The sequence below is a fragment of the Phyllostomus hastatus genome, unplaced genomic scaffold (assembly GCF_019186645.2).
Source record: "Phyllostomus hastatus isolate PE091 unplaced genomic scaffold, TTU_PhHast_1.1 phas_contig_34, whole genome shotgun sequence".
Lineage (NCBI taxonomy): Eukaryota > Metazoa > Chordata > Mammalia > Chiroptera > Phyllostomidae > Phyllostomus > Phyllostomus hastatus.
In genome coordinates, this window is record NW_025333857.1 from 25,459,128 (window position 1) to 25,474,531 (window position 15,404).

The 15,404-nt window shown below is 37.9% G+C and overlaps 1 protein-coding gene across 5 annotated transcripts in view; it reads left to right on the forward strand.

The window, feature by feature from the left end:
• The window catches only part of GLIS3 (GLIS family zinc finger 3), a 452,994-nt gene that overhangs the window by 34,428 nt on the left and 403,162 nt on the right, over positions 1 to 15,404 (forward strand). The window lies entirely within an intron of this gene.

A 15,404-nucleotide genomic window follows, 5' to 3' on the forward strand; every position in this document is an offset into this window, starting at 1 on the left:
ATATTCTGCATTGATCTGTGGCCAGTTGTCATCACTGAATTGAATTTGGGTTGTGACTTAATATAGAAATTAAATTTTAAGCACTAAAAGTGACAACATTTTATTTTGATAGCAGATGTAATTAAAGCATTAGAGGTCATTCTGGCCCAACCCTTCCATTTTCCAAATTGTGACATGCATAGGCAGGACCCGGCATGACACAAGGGTGTAGACTGGGAGTGTGATGAATCGAAGACTGGATCCAAACTTCCCTCTGATCACCTCTGGACTCTTGAGGAAGTGAACTACCTTCTCTGAGAGATAGTATTTGTACTTACCTCTTAGAAATGTTAAATACTTAAATAAGATAATATTTTAACTATGTCCAGAATTTGGCATAATGCTTGGTACATAAGAAATGCTAATATATTAAGTAGCATATTGCGAGATTAGCAACATAAGCATCAGGCTTGAAACTGAATACCAGGTCTTTCGAGGCCAAGGCCTTTTCCCTGTGATCTTCCACAACATATAAACTCTGTGAAGGTTGAAAATTGTTATTTACTAAGTGTTTGAGAGCCTGCTGTGTGCCCACATGAGCAAGACATAGTAACTGCACTCACTTGATATTCTAATGGGAGTAGCAATCAACAAATACTTCAGATGTAACTTCATGGTGTAATAAGTGCCACAGAGAGAAACAAAGCAGAATACTGGGGTTCAAAGGGATGGTTCGCACATTTTTTAGAAAGAGTATCCAGAGAACACTTCTCTGATATGTGAGGAGTGAGCCATCTGTAGATTTAAGGAAAAGTTTTCCTGAAAGAGGTAACAGCAAATGCATAAGTCCTGGTGTGATTCTGGTATAGCTAGATAATTTAGGTCCTCACAGACTGATGCAGGGAGTTCAGAGATTTCAAGTGTGATGGGAACTCCTTGAAGGGTTTTAAGTAAAGTATTGATATGATTGAACTTATGTTTTAAAGAAGAAGTTCTGGTTACTGTGTTGAGAATAAGCTGAGTGTCAGGTCAAGAGTGGAAACAGGAAAACCAGTTAGGTTGTTGCAGCAGCCCTGGTGAAACAGATGGTGTGCAGGGTTTTGATTCAGGATAGATTTTGAGGGTAGAGCCAACAGGACTTGCTGAAGTCTTGGATGTGGTTACAAAACACAGAAGGAGCAGGGAAGAATTCTAAGTATTTGACCTGAGCAGCTAGTGAATGGCAGCACCATTTCCTGAGACTGAGAAGCCTGGGTTTGGGAATAAGAGATCAGGATTTTTTTTCTAACGTATTGTATTTGGGATACCCATTAGTCCTCCACGTGGGGGTGTCAAGTATGTAATTGGATATGCAAGTCTTGAACTTTGGAGTGAAATGGGAACTAGACATGAAAATGTGGGAGTTAGCAGCACAGATGACTTTTCCTACCAGGGAGAGGGTGAGGATGGAGAAAATGGCCAAGAACTGAGCCATGGGGGCAATCAACATTGGAGCCTGAGAAGAAGAAACTGAGAAGATGCAACCAGTGAGATAAGAGGAAAACCAGTATAGAAGATGTTTTGGAAGCCAAGGGGACAAAAGTATTTTAAGAAAGGAGTGGTCAGCTTGGTCAAGTGTTGCTAAGAGGTCAGGAAAGGTAAAGTCTGAACACTCTCCATTGAGTTGGGGAAGACTGAGGGCCCTGTCGCCCTTGACAAGAGAACAAAGGCCACGTTGTGTCTGGCTTATTCATTGCCATGCTCCTGTGAAATACACAGTGTCCGAACGTGATAGAAGCTTAAAAAACATCTATTGAATGTTGCATGAATGAATTAATGAATTGACAAGCCCAACTTTCATTCTGTATTTTAGTCTCAATGCAATCTTTGCTTGTTTTGGACTTTAGTTTTTATTCTTATCAGGGAGAAAAATCATGTGATTATAATAAAACATACACCTGCCTTCTCTCAGTTAGTAGTCTGTAATATTGACTCAACATTTATCTCACATGTTAATGAACAATATATAAACCAGCACAGTTCTAGACAATGTCCTACATTATACTGTGGAGTGAAGTAGTTAAAGAAAAGTGATCGGTTTATTTAACACTGTGCCTACCCCCGTCCTCCCTGTCCCTGAGTCTGCAGTCTCTCTGAGTCACCCAGAGGTTTATGAGTTACCCAAAGGCTGCTGTGGCTTGAGTGTAGAACACTTACTAGAACAGATCAGAGTTTACTTCAGGATATTTTAGGCTGTGCCACATAAATATTTCCCCTCCTTATTTTAAGATGAAAACTAGCAAGAATACTATTGATTGATTAAAGTGGGATGTCCAGTTTTGCACTTTTCCAAACTGTTATTTGAGGTACCCTGGGTATTATAGTGAATTCATGGGGAGGCTGTGGGATATTTTAGCTTTTCTAAGGAAAACAGAAATAACCTCTGTCAGCTACCCTGTGAACTTCTGGCTAAAGGTAGTTCATAGTTTCAGTATTAGATCAGTACATTCCTTTTTAATGATGTCACATCTTTGCAAAGCCAGGCTTTTGGGGATTACTGTCCTTAAAAAGACAGTACTGTGTAAAAATGGTTGTGAAATAGGAAGTGGGTGGCAGAGTTCAAACTGATTTCAAAGTCTGAGAAGCTGTGTGGTGCCAGCAGCATACATGTCCCATTAATAATTATGTTTGGTTAAGAATGAAATAAAAACACACTTTCATACTTACCTGTCAATTTAAGTCTATTATTTTTTGAATGGCCACTATGTTGTTAGGACAAATACTTCCTAAATTGTTTGGATCTACCTATTTAAACAGACAGAACTGTTAGGTATTTCTCTTGGCCTTGTGGGGCCACAAAAATTAGTAAGACACCAGGGTGTGGAGAATGGAGAACGTCTGAGAACCTCTGGTTTAGCCTTTTAGGCATCTAGCAAGAAGAGAAGGGGAAGGGAGGGAGCCATCCTCTTGCCATCTCCAGCCTGGCCCGTTTGCTCCTTGCATCCCACCTAAGTCTATGCTACCTAGTACTCCTTCAGGTATTCCTGTGAGAGCTTGTGTGAATTTGCACAATGAACAGGTATTGAGCATTCTTATGTTACAGCTGTACCAGTGGACCCTACTTACAAATGGCCAGTGTTACCTCCCACCCAAAAGAGTGAAGTTTTCTGTCTCCATTTCCTCTTTCTCCTGCTTGAGAAGTGCACTAGGGCTCCTAGAGCCAGGACTCTTCTTAGCCCTGTAGTTCCAATTTACGGTCAAAGAGACTTTTTGGACTAGCTTGGTCTTTCTGTACCCATTCATTTCTGTTTTCTTTTCCTCTCCCTGAGAATGTGTTCCGAGTACTAGACAGCTGCCTTACATGGGAACTTCACAACGCAGCCCTCTGTAACATGGAGACGAGCCGGATCTGTGGAGAACCCTCTCTGGAGATCATACTAGAGGCTACGCTAGTTGTGATGTGCTATATCCATCCCTTAAAAACTCAAAGAAATCTACATCTTTTCAGAGCAGGAGTATTTTTTTTTTGAGATTCAAGAGAAGAGATGAAAAAGATAATTTTTATGGCTTCATGAGGCAGTGCTGCCTGAATACTCCGAAATGGGAATTGCGTTCAGGTAAACTGCGGGTTTAGACCACTGACAAAGAAGAAAGGCAGAGCAGTGATTTACATGATGTGGCTGTGGCTTCATTTGTGCTACTGAAGGGTATTCTGAGGGCTCAGAGTACTCATGGTGTTCCCTTTCACTTCACTCTTGTGCCTTTCTTTGCAGAATGGAGTGACCCTCTTGAGTTATCTCCCTGGGTGCTGTCACTTTGTTCTCCATACTGACCTTCTCAGCCTTGGCCGCCAGAATTACTCTGCACAGTGGGAAGAAAGAGTGTTGTTGTTTCCACCACAGAGACATTCTTTTCTGCCTGTCTGTTTCTTCCTAACCTGGGTCTTTCAATCCATACTTTGACCTCCCCCTTTGTTCTCTTTCCGTCTCAACCTGTGTCTTCCCCTTCTCTGCCCTCACCTTCCTTTCTCCTCCATCTTTGTATTTCCTCTTCATTGCTTTCATCACAGCCGAGTCCTCATGCTCCACGTCTTGTTCTCAAATATTCCCAAAGGAAAGAGGTGTTGACACTGAATTGTGGGCATTTACCCTAGACCTGAATTGAACATCAGAACTTTGTTGTATTTTGTGTTGAATTCATGGATGGGACTCAGATGATTTCTATGAATGAGTTTTACCTTGAGATGAGTTAATCAGGACTTAGTTTCCCCACATGTTTTCCAGAATTCCAAAAAAAAAAAAATCAGAAAGATTTGGCTGTGCTTGCTGCTTGATTTAAACATCTCTAATTCGAGTACCACATTATCTCCAGAGCAGCACTTCCCTGTAGAAATATTATGGTAGCCACACATGTGAACCACAGACATAATTTTAAAGCTTTTTGTAGGCATGTTAAAACACATAAAGACTCAAGCAGTGAAGTTAATTCTAATAATATATTTTATTTAGCGAAATACATTAAAAATATTAACATCCCAACATGTAATCCACATAAAGAGATTATTAATGAAGCATTTTACCTTTGTTTTCCTGCTAAGTCTTTGAAATCCAGTGTATTTTATGCTTAAACTCAGTTTGGCTCCATTTGGATAAGCCGTATTTCAGTTGCTTAAGAGACGCATATGGCTAGTGGCTACTGTATTGGACAGGACTGCTCCCAGTAGTAAGAAATGAAGAAAAAGGGCAGTTTTAGGCAATTAGTGAACCAAATGTACTTCTTGTCCTTCTGCTTCCAGAAAGCAGAGTGAACAGAGTAGTGTTGGCTAATAACAGGAGTTGAAGAAGCACCTTCAAGTTTACTGTTGGTCTTTTAACTATTTTAATCAGGTAGCTGGTTGGCTGGGGAGTATGGGAACTTGACCTGAAGAGATAGAAGGGAGGGAAGGTCAGGGGTCACTACCAGTCTTTCTATACAACCACACTATTCCCTTTTTCCCCTCTCTATTTCTATCTTCCATGCTTAAATTATCCCATTTCTTGGGTCTAGAACTAAAACACATGAACAAAAAAGACTAGTTTTACCAGTGAAAATAACTTAGCAGGTAAAAGCTTAAGTAAGTCCTTTAAATCCTGAAACACATTCCCTTTCTTTTTATACCTTAGTTCATATGGCAAAGGAGATGTACCTTTTTGTTTGAATTTATCTAGTGACATCTTATTCCAGAAAGGCTCAAAAGCCAGAAAATCGAAGTAATATGTTTTTGTGGTTTACTCTCAGTGACAGGAAGGAGCTGCCCACCCCACCCCTCCCCATCTGTGAACAGAGACAAGTTTGAACAGGCCCTGCTTCTTTCACCTTGGTTAAGCATTATCCTGTGTTCTTTGGGTTACTCTTGCATAACACCCTCACAAAACATAAACTGAAAGCACCCCTATTTAACTTTGGTCTGAGTCTGCCCTGTGGACGAAGAGATAGTGTTCTGGGGGTGGGGGATTGGTCAGTTGTCAATAGCTAGGTAAATAAAATAGGAAGACAGTCAACTTTAACTCCTTCTACCTTAATCCTCCATGCCTAGCTTCCATCTATTTTCTTCCCCATAAAATGGGGAGTTCGATTAGTTGAGGAATCACCAGAGTTTTTCATGAAAGAGGTTTGTTTCCATTTCCAACATGCAGAAGGGAAGACAGAGGGGTGCTGACTGCACTAGTGGTGGATTGGGAACTCTTGTTCTGCAATCGATTGTCTGGCTTCTCTTATAAATGAGCGGCCAGAGACCCCTGGATATAATGAAATCTAAGGTCCATTGGTAGTCTCAGTCTCTAGGTTTCTGAGTTTTGTAGATTACTTAGTGTTGTTCATCTGTACTCGTACAACAAAGGGGTAGGACGTAGGTGGTGGGGTCTCCATTCATGACAGACAGAGAAGTACCTGGAGTGTTGGGTAGGGAAGCAGGTTATAGTGAGAGGTGGCACACCCACAAGGGTTCACTAGTGTTTTGCTGGATGACATCTGGAGCTTCTTGATGGTAAACTGAAGAACTATGTTAAGAAATAGGATTGATAAGCATAGAGGTTGAATTGTTACCATGTTTTAGGAATGTGGAAGGTTGCTTGGATAAAAAAGAAAAGAAAGACAGGAACATAAGTAATGTTATACTATGGTAGCCCAGTGTTTTTTCTTTAAGTGGCTTCAAATTTTAATACATATTTACATTTATTATTGTAGTGATTTAAAAAAATCAACAAACAAGACATAAAACCATCCCCAATTCTGCCACTTAAAATCAACTGGTCTAGTTTTCTGAACTGATTTATAAGTGAACATGGATCCCCTTGGTGATAATGTCCTCAGAAGCAAAGTCTGTCTTCCGAACATGTTAATGTACTCATTGTGAATATTTGTTTTTTTAAAGTAAACTTTTTATTTTTGAGCAATTTTAGATTTACAGAAAAATTGCAAAGGTAATCAGAGACAAAGCCTCAAAGACAAGCCCCCTACACCTCCCAGTAGGCCAGCTATTCGACTCAGGTTGTTAAAGGACAGGTGATACACCTTATGGTTCCCAGTCATATCTTACTGGCCAATAGTAGCTAAATCACCTTGTATTACATTTGTCAAAACTCAGAACACAGCATTGGTATATTACTAGTAACTAAACTCTAGACTTTTCTTCAGATTTCATAGATCTGTTGTGGATTTTTTTGTCTATGATTTTGTTTAAGTTATCTTTTGAAGTTTGATATTATTTATACCACTTTATTTATTTAAGTAATGTTTTCTCCCTCTGAAAACAAAAAATGTATTTTTAATTGTAGAAATTAGGAAAATACTGAAAAAATATAAATAATAAAATAAAATTAATTATAACTTTATTTCTGTCCTAAATTTGTGTTGTATGTAAATATGTATGTATTATTAAATTAATTTAAGTATGTCTACAGTATAATTTTGAGTTTTGTATTCTTCATATAATATTCTATAGGAGAAATTTATTTAATTAAAAATCTTTAAATCAAATGTGTAATTTTAAAAGAGTTGGAGTTCGTTGTGTAATTACTCATTCATCTATTGATAAATAACACAAGCTCTAATTTTGGTTACTATAAAATTTTATGTGAATTGTATTATGTAGATGTTTTGCCACTTCTCTGATGATGATCTCAGGTAGAGTTCCTGGAGCGGAACTGCTGGATCTGAGGGCTTGCCTTGATGCACGCTGCCGAGTTACCGCATAGAAACATGACATTGGTTTATATTCTTGAAGTATCCTTTGAGATATTCACTTTACTTTAGCAGCATTGAACATCATAATTTTTAATCTCTCACAATTTGATAGGTAAAAAGTTGGATATCTTAATTATTGGGTTAGCCAGAAAAGTCATTTTTTTTCCCCTTAAGATGGCTCTCGTAGCACTTAGTTTTCTTGAACTTCATTTGAAACAATTTGGTTAGATTGTATTGTGACAACTGTCATATCAGCATGCATTAAGAAAACATTTATCAAAATTGGTGAATTTTTGTGTAGCTATTTTAATACTGAAGATGGAAGAAAATAAGCAACATTTTTGGCATATTATGCTTTATTATTTCAAGAAAGGTAAAAAAGCAACAAAAAAATGATTTGCGCAGTGTATGGAGAAGGTGCTGTGACTGATCAATGTGTCAGAAGTGGTCTGTGAGGTTTCATGCTGGAGATTTCTCGCTGGACGATGCTCCGTGGTCGGGTAGACCAGTTGATGCTGATAGTGATCAAATAGAGACATTAATTGAGGACAGTCAATGTCACACCACACGGGAGAAAATATCCAAATCAATAAAGCTATTGGTGAAAATGAAAAATGTATCTTTTATTGTACAGAAAAAACTATGTGGACTTTGTGGCCAACCCAATATTTTAATTTACATTTCTCTATTACTAGCGTTGACCAGGTAGATATTCACCTACATTTTCTTAGCTTATACCAATTGACATTTTACACTTAATGTTTTAAATCATCACTAATTACATTTACATTTCTGAACAATATGATACAAATATCTGAAAAGACTTTTTCCACAGGGTCAGTGTTTCCCCTGAGTATAACTAGATATTGGCTGTCCTGTCTCACTGAACTGCAGTGTTCTGTTTTTAAAGAAGTATTTCCATCTCGGATTACTTATTGCTTCCACTGCTTCTCTGTATCTTTGGCCAGTGCTGTTATTATTTTACCCTTGGAAACTTTTTATTAAGGGCTTGGGAAAATTTCTAATCTTTTTATTCCAAAAGTGTCTTAGCTTTTCCAACTGTTTCAGATGAACTTTGGAACATTTTTATTTTCAATTCCCAAAGAGGAGAATATACTATCCAGTTGCTTTAGAATTGCTAGTTTTCTCAGTCAGTAACAAGGCATGTTTGTCAATTCAGTCTTTTAAAACAGTGCTGTATTTTTCAAGGTGATTTATAATTTTCTTCAGATGGATCCAACATTTCTTGTTAAGGTTATTTTACATTTTGTTGCTATTGTGAATGGAATCTTTGTTACCACATATCTACCACAAACCTAGAACTTGAACCTGTGAAATGTGCCTATACCCGACATGCAGTAAATAGTGTTTGTTGAAATGAGTAATAGATTTTTGTAAATTTACCTTGTTATCCAGTCACTTGAATTCTCTTATTAATTAGTTTTTCAGCTCATAATCTTGGATTTTCTCAGTATACTATCATATTCTCTAAGTAATGATAGCTCTATTACTTATTTTATTATTTAAATGTTTTGTTTCATATCTTATTGGTCAGTATCTCCCTAAATAATGCTGTTAACCCCCAGAACATATATGCAAATTTGATTTGATGATTGTGTGTATTCGTATTTATAGATCTTTTCTTATATATTATAAAATTGTATATTTTATACTTAGATTTATAATTTTTATCATGTAAATAATATATCTCTTTATTTCTCTATTTCTTTTTACCATGAGATTATTATCTTTTTTTTGAGTTCATCTTCCTTTTATTTTAGAACAACTGTTCCTTGAGCTTTAAGGACATGTCCCCTTAAAATAGCTGGTTTTGACCGATGAACCATTAGCAGAGGAACAGACAGCTATTGAGATAATCCAGGCAGTTGTGAGATTTAAACTTGGTGGGATACTGGAGATACTTACCAAATGGCAGAGAGAGGCTATTTTCATGGCGTTTTGGTACACACTGAATTCATGAAGACCAAGGCAAGGAGTACTGATGAAGTGTTTGTTTGTTTGTTTGTTTAAACCCACGGTGTTTAAAGACTCAGCTGTTTGAGTGATGAAACATATTGAATAGATAATTTAACAACTCCTCACAACTATGTTATCTTATGCTTAAACTGAAATAAATGTGACTTGGTTTATTTACGATAAAGCTGCTTTCATTGTCTTTGATGTCAGTGTTTGCAGAAAGGATGTGAAAAAAGCCTGAGGAAAATGACAGAGACTATCTCAGATGATATTCATTAAAGCAAATGAAATATAATTTAGAGTTAGGTCAGGAGTTACAAGGAACAGAAATTGAAAAGCCTGTTGACGAACTCCAGGTAGGTTCTACCATGGACTCCATGCAGTTTTGTTTTAGGAAATGACAAGAGGAAAAGGATGAGACCTTTCTTACCTTTCACCTTAGCAAATTACCTACCAGGTGGCCTTTAGTCAGCAGCAGTGGGGACCCTGAAAGTGGTGGCTGTGGCTTCCTCACCAGTTACTCAAAACTTAAGTTAGAGTGGGAGCCATTAGAAATCCCGAGACGACCGAAAGTGGCACTTAGAGAGAATGCATGTAAGTTATCTTCATACAAGATCCCCTGTGGAGTTGTGGAAATACTTTATCATAAACACAATCTTGAAACACTCTCTTCCTCTCTGCATACCTTGTGAATAGTGTGGCCCCGCTATTCCTGTAGGCAGTGACTGACTTCACATACCTTGGTTTGTGTGTGCTACTGCACTTCACATGCTGATCAGCAAAAGCAATATTGACCATGTAAAATGCAAGCAGTATTTTGAGAGGGTTTGTTGCTTCTTAGACTCATATGAAATGGCCCCTACTTACAGTGGGGTGTTCCTTTCCTAGCAGATAGGGGAAGTTAGAAAACACAGCCAAGAATTACTTTTCCCTGATTACTCTTTTTATAGTTGCTAAATCAAACTGGAAAAGGAAAATTAAGTGCCTGAGTAAGGAATAAAAGATGTGAGAGAGCAAAAAACCTGTGAGCTTTAACTACTCTGATAGTCAGCGGCAATTCTGCATTCAGGCCTGTCCTGCTTGGTACGGGGCAGTTTGACACACTGGTGACTGAGAGATGAAGAAAGGTCCCCATCCTGGGGGCATTTAATAAGTAGGGAATGTTTAACTATGAGGCAAGATTAGGGTTTTAACAGAAATATAAAGTATTGTAGGAGCCCAGAGGAACTAGAAGAACGGAAAAGGTGAAGAATAGCAATGCATTTGGTTTGCATTAATACATTATGTAAACTTCCAAAACTCTCTTTTGATGACGTGAGCCTTTTCCTCACATCATCAGGGTCCTAGAGAGTTGCTTCTTTATTTCCATTCTTATTTGTCCATGTATTCTCATCTCTTTATTCATTTACTTAGTAAAAACTTGTCTGCATCCACTATTTCATCCTTACATGTATATAGCTCCTTGTACTTTTCAGAGTGCATTTACAATACTGTCTGTCTTATTTTCTGTAAGAAACACCATGAAGTTAGTAGGGCTGATGTTATGGTTCTTATATTATAAATATAGAACCTGAAAATTGGTCAGAGTCAAAAGCTGGAAAGTGGTGAATTTGGACGAGAATTTGGGTTTTCTGATCCCTTAAGCAAATGTGACTTCCTCCTTTTATATACCACTTAATCCTGTGTGGAATGCTATGGACTGTGGGCCATGATCACCTCTTCTCTGAGAGGTGGCACTCTTTGTGGGGCCCGAGGTCACAAACCTACTAAGCAGTGGAATCCCTATTAACCAGAATCATCTGAACTGCTAATTGTTTATATAATTAAACAAAAACTTGGTTAAAGTGGAAAGTTATCAATATAAAGCTGCCATGTATACATACCTTAAACATGTTACAGTAACTTAGAACATTTAAATGTGTATTTATTTACCAGTCTTTCGATGTATGACCAAGGTCTTTTCTTTGATTAAGGGTCTTCTTGGCATCTACTTCAGTCATCTGTGTCACATAACTCTTCTTTAATTAAAATTATTGACTTCTTTAATGTGGGGTAAGAACTTAAAAACATTTGTGAGGCAGTCTTTGACTCTCTCTGATGTAATTTTAATTAAAAAACCCGCCTTCCTTTTTCTACTCATTTTATGTAATCTTTAATTAAAGTATGTAAATATAACAGCATATAACTGTCATAAACATGTCTGTCATAAACGGGTTTGGGAACAAACACAATGACTCTTGGTAAATATCCAACTCGATTGGTGTTCACCGGCATATTAGAAAGTGCTTCCAGCGAAGAGCATTCATTCTGCCATGGGCAACAGTCAATGTGTTTCACAAAGGGAATGGAAGACATCAGTGATTCCGGTGAGTTGATTGAGACAGATTTTCCCGCAGTTTAATCTATAGCAGTGTATGCCACTAAATTAGGTTCTAAGTGCGGGCAGGTTGAGGTGGTCTAGGAAGATGGACAGGTTTGGAAATATAGTTGGGGCTGGAATGGTGGTTTGGATTTAGGAGGAGGCGTTCTGGTTGTATGTGCATGCCTCTGTGTGTGTGTGAGAGAGAGAGACAGAGACAGAGACAGAGACAGAGACAGAGACAGAGAGTAATCAGGGAATGGCTCAGTGCTCAGCAAAGGAAAGAAATAGATTTCTTTGGAACATAAAATAGTCAGCAGTCAGATAGATCAACTTGCTCTATTCAAAAACCCTCTTTTTAATTCCACCTCATGAAGGAAATCTCCGCATATCATGTGGGTTTGGTGCAGGTTTTGATTAACTTCCTAATGTAAATAAAATCATTGTAGTTAGAAACCTAGTCATTTAGTCTCGCATCTTCAATGTGGACTACACCTAATCCATCCCAGACAGATGAAGGCCTACCTTATTTTAAGAAAATTTCCAGGGAGGCATTTACGATTTCTTTTCGTGATCTATTCTGATGTTCTGGCCTTCTGTAATGACCTTTAGCATATTAAAACATGATTATTAATCATTCTTCCAATATCTAGGCTGAATTATCCCAAAGTGAAAGAACCATCATTTCATGTATTTTTTTAACTTTAAATTTACTAAGCAGAAAGGAATAGAGATTATAAAGCATAGATTTCCCATCTCCAATTTCAAATCAGCCACAAAGGGTGTTAATATTCAATGTGTATGTCTACATTACTTCGTAGATGCGTGTACATAAATATGAACATGAATACATGTCTAAAATGTAGCATATACATGTAACATAGACATAAAAATCTACACACATACAGGCACACATGCCATAACTTTTGGAAACAAAAATAAAGAAATCTGATCAGATAAAGGTGCCAAAAGGTATAACTTGAAAGGATGTTGAGGCTCTGTCTTCTGAGATCACCTGACAGCAGGGAAAGAAAAGTTGAGTGATAGTTTTTCACCTTGACCACATCCCACTTCAGGCTGATCCTTTCCTGTTACTTCCTCCTCCTTCCTGTACTCAGTAGTGTCACAGGTTAAACAAGATCTGACAACTCTCATACCTGTTTGCTAAGCTCCCCTTGATTATTAACTGGGTTTGCTACTAAAAATAGATTAAGGTATCAGTCCCCATTGGGCTGTTTCTTAAGAGAGGATTCCTAGAGAGGGAAGGCCTAGAAGACAGAAGGTCTTGAAGACCCTGGGTCCTGAATGTCTAGTGTTCCAAGGGGCTGCAGGGTTGATTGCAGTAGTTGTCTGGGAGACAGTGATATTTCATCGGTACACTTGCAAAGCTGGGCCTCTATGTATGCCTGGCTTACCTAGAGCAGTGCTGTCCTTTAGAAACACAGGGCAGGGCAAAGGTCGGTTTACAGTTGTGAGTATACGAAACAGTTTATTCTTGTATTACTTATTCATTAATTATGATTTTCCATACAAACAACTGTAAATCTACTTTTCCAATGCTGTATAATGTAAACCACACACACATGAGCTACACGTGTGATTACAAATTTTTAGTAGCCACATTTAAAGAAATAAAAAGAAACAAGTGAAATTAATTTTAATAATAGTTTATTTAATACATTATACTAAAATATTCTAACACATAATCAGTGTAAACACTTATTAATGAAACACTGTACTTCCTTGTTCACTAAATTGTCTGTATCTGGTATTTAATTTAGTGCATTCCTAGTCAGAGTAGCCACAATTTAAGTGCTCACTAGCCACATGTAGCCAGTGGCTCATCTGTTGGACAGTGTGGGTCTAAAGTGCCCCAAAGTAAGGACAAGCAGCATGTTGTCTCGAAGCATTGGACCCCTGTTGTTAGAGAACCTCCATCAGCCGGGGCGGCTCCATGGTATGTGTTGGTCATGCTCAGTAAGTAGCTGGAATCAGTGTTTTGTTGAGCATGGGGCTTTGGAATGTCACTGTGTGTTTGATTTCACTTCAGAGGAAGCGGCTTGATTTCTATAGAGCTCTGAATAAAGAGAATTGTTCCTCAGAAAGAGAGTGGTTGAGCAATAAGTATAGGATTTCCTGGATAATGGCCAAGCCTGAGCAGGTTTTCTATAGATTGGTTAGCACACATTTTTTCCACTTCCTGGAGATGCCCTAGAATTAGAAGGTGAAAAACAGCCACGTGTTACAGCGGGGGCCTATAAAGATACCATGTTCCCGAAACTGACCAGGTTGGAAATTGTTCCCAGGGGTCCAGGATGGGTAGGGAATGTGTGTCCACAGCAACAAACAGACTTTCCCCTACTGCTTGGACTCCTGGGGCACTCCTGGGAGTTCCTTTTCATTGCTGAGGGACCCAAAGCCACAGATACATATGGTATGATTTCACTGGAAAACTTAGGAGAAGAACAGCAGTATTATTTTTGTATTAAACAAATGGGGGCATATTATGAGTGTAATGCAAAGTTCCCTTGTGTTTTAAAACATAAGTTAAAAACTTGGCCAGTGTGGCTTAGTTGGTTGGAGCTTTGTGCCATACACCAATAGGCTGCAGGTTCAAGTAGGTTGCAGGTTCGAGTCTCAGTCAGGGCACATAGTTAGGTTGAGGGTTCAATCCTCGGTTGGGGCACGTGTGGGAGACAACCAAACCTGTTTCTCTCTCACATCAATGTGTCTTTCTCTCCCTCCCTTCCTGCCTCTCTAAAATCAATGAGCATGACCTTGGTTAAGGATTAAAAAAATAATAAGTAAAAAAATTGACAGTGAGTTGCTTTGGGACACTACATCTTTTTCCTTGGGTGTGGAGCTCATTCCCCTTTGCTTGGTCAGAATACTCATGGAGGGACTGCCTTTTGTTGAGTTTGATGCACCTTCACGTTCCAGAGTATGCACAGAAAGACAAGGGAACTCTGGTGTGGTCATAATTATGAGGGATTTTCCAAAGGTGGGTGAAAAGTCCATTTGAAATCAGGTACTTTGAAAGAAAAGGATAACACATGTCTGTTATGATTAATTTCACTAAAAACTTAGTTTAAAAAATATGTACACACGTATATACATATTTATTTCCTTAGGGTAAATAAAGTTCTTTTTTCTCCCAATGTAATTATTTTTATTTGACTATTTTTTTATGAAGTTTGATGAACATGGCTGTATTAGGTAGTTGTTTTATTCCCTTTAGTGTTTCAACTTTTACATTAAACCTTTTCTAACATTTTTGCTTTACTCTGCTTATAAGACAAATGCATACTGATTATATGAAAAAAGTTATCTACTAATGATATTAGTACCATCTTACCTTGTTTATAATTGTTGCTATTTGAGCAAAATTTTCTGGAGGGAAAACCTTGAGCATAACCTAAAGCATAACTCCAGCCTTATAATAATCTTTTTTATGATTATTGCTGTTTTAAAAAAATATTTTCTGAAGGAAAAACCTTACGAATAGAGGGTTGATGTTATGATTTAGGTGATGAAATAATTATAAGAGAGCTAAAAGATATGCCCACCACTTATATGTTATATAATTATCTATTATAATTTTATCCAGCAATTATAATTGAAAAAAGATCAAGTTAAATGGTTGCAGAAATAATTTAGCATGAAAAAAACCCCCTAAAGGTAAAGAGAGTAACTTAGTTAAATAGCATAATGCAGATGGATTCGACAGGGGATATCACCCTTTATTCCGATAAAATCTCTGAAGACTCAGAGTTAGGAAGCATGTGCTGCCCATTGACAACACTCCTGAGATCCAGCCATCATTGGCGGGCAGTGCCCATTCAGTGCTCACGGTCCTCTTTTCCACTGTGCCTGCGCATAGCCTCAC